This window comes from Camelus ferus, chromosome 21 (assembly GCF_009834535.1).
Source record: "Camelus ferus isolate YT-003-E chromosome 21, BCGSAC_Cfer_1.0, whole genome shotgun sequence".
NCBI classification, from domain to species: domain Eukaryota; kingdom Metazoa; phylum Chordata; class Mammalia; order Artiodactyla; family Camelidae; genus Camelus; species Camelus ferus.
Genome location: NC_045716.1, coordinates 7,371,652 through 7,375,614, shown reverse-complemented (window position 1 = coordinate 7,375,614; position 3,963 = coordinate 7,371,652). Strand labels below are relative to the sequence as shown.

Below are 3,963 nucleotides of genomic sequence, written 5' to 3'. Positions count from 1 at the left end.
TTCATTTAAAGTGGCGGCACTGGGGATTGAACCCAGGACCTAGTCCATGCTAAGCATTAGCTCTACCACTGCGCTCTACCCTCCCCCCACAAGAGGGAGAAGATTTATACACTGGAATAGGCAGATTAGAGAGGGTTCTCTTCCAGGAGGAAGGCAGAGGATAGGAGGCAGCCTGGGGAGAGAAAGAAGTACTAGCGAAGTGGGTCAGGCAGACTCAACAGCAATGCTCAGTCATGTCAGAGCCCAGAGCTGGGAAACGGCCTGCAACCTGACACGTCAGGTCACACAGATGAAGGCTAAAGTGGCCAGGAAGCAATGGCCCTCTATCCCAGGCCCTGAGCCTCAAGGAAGCACGCCTATGGGAAAATTAAGTTCTCTAAACTTCCGGAAGTTCTCAGAGGGCACTTGAAATTTACACCAACATGTCATGACTACTCTCGCCCTCAGAATAAGTTGGAATAAAACATATCCTGCTATGTAGTTATTAGGATTACTCATGTTGATGTGGCGTGATAATACCGATATTGATGGTCAAATGTATCTGGAGATTGACTTAAAGCTTCCTCAGGATGTAATACCAATGGAAAATGAGTGGCCTGAGGAGGACCTAGATCTGGCTAACCACCAGCTGATTTCCATGCTAAATTGTTCTACACAAGTTTATCCTAAGGTATAAATAGCAGTAGATAAAGGGGAAAAAAAAGAATAATCAAACTAGTACAAGAATACGAAAATCTTTGCAATGGCTTTATAGGACAAATTAGTTGTTCTCTTTAAATCTATCCCTACCCCACACTGTCTTCTTTAAATGTTAGGCAGGAGGCATACTTGTGTTTGTTCTGTTAAAAAGAAGCAACAGGTCCAAAATGGAGTCACTTGTGGTAAGTCCCCACGTCGGCAAACCAAGACTTAACACCTAACCTAAGTGCAGTTACAGCCTCCCCCAGGAGTGTAACCTTTAATGAGTCAACCTGGAAATATATGATCAGCATTGAGATATTCAGCCCAACAGACCCCTTCTGTTCCCCTTAGAAGAATGGCCTTACCTAAAACAATGCATTCTTTGCTAATAATTTCCTTTTTCCTGCTCCCTTTCTGCCTTAAAACAAAACAAAACAAAACAAAACAAAACAAAACAAAACAAAAACTGATAACCTTTCCTTTTCTGTAGCTGGATGAAGCTCCTTTCTGTTTGTTAGGTTGAAGGGTGCCCATGTCCTGGATCACTTAATAAAGCCAATTAGATCTTCAAATTGACTCATCTGAATTTTTGTTGTTTAACAGTACTATTGCTAGATCTGTTCTATAAATGCTGCACCAAGTGTGACGGTTTTGATAGGTATGATCATTCTGCTGCAAGGGATCTGTGCTCAAAAGCTAGGGGGTGGCCTGTGATATTGTGATATAATAAGAAATATCACAGATTTTTTTGGAGAGGGGCAGTGGGAGGCGATTAGGTTTATTTATTTATTTTTAGAGGAGGTGCTGGGGATTGACCCCAGGACCTCAGGCATACTAAGCATGTCTCTACCACTTGAGCTATAACTTCCCCCTAGAAATATATATTTTGGTCTTGTCTGTGGTTCCTGCCTCTCAGCTCTCAAAAGCCTTGTAATTTCCTGAGTGATTAGAGCAATAGAGGCATCTTTTGTTATATTTGTTTCCTGTCTTTGTTTCCTGCAGTAGTTTTAGAGTGATAAAGGTGAAATGGATGTGTTCTGTTTGAGGTTGGATTCATCACCTACAGCCAATGATTTCATCAATCATGCCCATGTAATGAAGTCTCCCTAAAACCCCCAAAGTGAGGGGTTTGGAAAGCAGGTAGGTGAACAGGAGGGTGGTGCATGATTGATGAAATCATTGGCTGTAGGTGATGAATCCAACCTCAAGGCCCTCTGCCTTCCTAGGAGGTGGGAGATGGAGGGATGAAGCTGAAAGTTCCAACCCTCTAATCACCCCAGTTTGTTCCCCTGGCCCCCACCCTTAATTTATCTTGCGGCTTTCCAAAAATCACCTCACTAACATGAACTCAGGTGTAATTGAAAGGGTTTGTTATGAATAACAAAACGCACCCATTTTACCTTTATCACTGTAAAAATATTGCAGGAAACAAAGACAGAAAACAAATATAACCAAAGATGATAGAGTGCATGCTTAGCATGCAGGAGGCCCTGGGTTCAATCCCTAGAACCTCCTCTAAAAAATAAACAATTACGTAAACCTAATTACCTGCACCCCCCAAAAAATATTTAAAAAAAAATAAAGTGAGGTGGGGATGGAGGGAGCAGTTTTGCAAGACTGAGCACTTAATCACTTAATCTGCTGGGATCTGATATTAACTCCAGGTAGATGGAGTCAGAACTGAATTGAATTGTAGTGTTGCAGAATTGCTTGCTGTGGGGCAAACCCTCACATTTGGAGACTGAAAGTGAAATAGTTCTGAGAGTAAATAAGTATTCTCTGAATAGTGAGTGAAGGAAACAAGCATTTTCTTTACATAAATAAAAAGCAAATAACAGATTTCGTGGAGAGTCATCGGGGATTCCAATTTTAACAGAGCTTGGTGTGACCCTGCGCTCCTCCCCCGCCCTGGCTGCTCAGAGCCGGTGCTCGCCACCTCCTCACACTGCCCAGGACCCCCTCAAGGCGCCAAGCCGCCGCTCCAGCGCCTGCGCCGCCGCCCTCCCGCCGGCCGTCCCCCAGGCCTACCCGGACTGGAGGCTGCCATTAACCGCCAAGTCCACCTGCAGCCCTGCGCTTCCTGTGTCTGCCTGTCCGTGTCCTACTGTTTTGATTAGGATGATGTGGCTTTGAAGAACTTCGCCACAGACTTCTTTGAGCAGTCTCCTGAGGAGCGGGAACACGCTAGGAACCCGGTGAAGCTGCAGAGCCAAGGAGGTGGCCGAGTCTGCCTTCAGGATATCTAGGAACGAGACCTTGGTGACCGGAGAATGGGCTGAATGCAGTGGAATGGGCGCCACACTTGGGGAAAAGTGTGACTCAGTCACTCCCGGAACTGCACAAACTGGCCACGGACAGAAATGCCCCCCACTTGTGTGACTTCTTTGAGACTCATTATTACCTCAGTGAAAAGGTGACATCCATCAAAGAACCGAGTGACCACGTAACCAACTTGCACAAGGTGGGGCCCCCAAATCTGTCCTAGAAGGGTGTCTCTCTTACAAGGGCACCCTGAGAAACAGTGATAACCAGAGCTAAGCCTTAGGCTGGCTTCCGGGGGCCACGGGGCTGACCTCCTGGTCCCCAGGGCAGTGCGTGCATGTTTGGGTTACCTTTACCTTTTCTGTAAGTTGTACCAGAACTTCTATCTGAGTTCTCTCCGTAGTACCATTTCTTCAAATAAAGTAAGTTGGTACCCACCCGCCCCCCCCCCAAAAAAAAGCAAATAACAAAAACAATCCTAGAAAGGGGCTGGGAGGACAAGTATGAGAGTTGCTGCAGTATATTATCAAAAATGTCCACTTTTCCGCAAGAACTTTGGGGCATGCGAAGAAAAAGGAATTGTGACCTGTATATACCACAGAAACTGCCTGTTGAGAGTTAAGCAGACGACAGATTGAATAGAAAAAGACTTCAATATAGCCATTACAAATATGCTCATGGAATTAAAAGAAAGCATGATTAAAGAAGTAAAGGAAGATATGATGACAATGTTGCATCAAATAGAATATCTATAAAGAGAGAGAAATTATAAAGAAAAACCAAATGCAAATTCCTTTGAATTTGAAGTTGAACATGTTGACTGGAAAAAAAAAAAGCACAACCTAAGAGTTGAGAATTATGTTTTATTTAGCAGACTTGCTGAAGGCTGGGAGGCAACCTCTCAGTCCTGAAGGACCACTCCAAAGAGGTAAGGGAGGACCCAGGACATATGGGAGTTCAACCAACCAAACAAACAAACAAAAAACAGGTAGCCGAACATCAAAAGATTACTGTTCATTA

General features: G+C 44.4%; 1 pseudogene; it reads left to right on the top strand.

Moving 5' to 3' along the window:
• The first annotated feature begins 496 nt into the window (after positions 1-496).
• Positions 497-3,219, top strand: LOC102523263 (annotated as a pseudogene).
• The last annotated feature ends 744 nt before the right edge of the window (positions 3,220-3,963 follow it).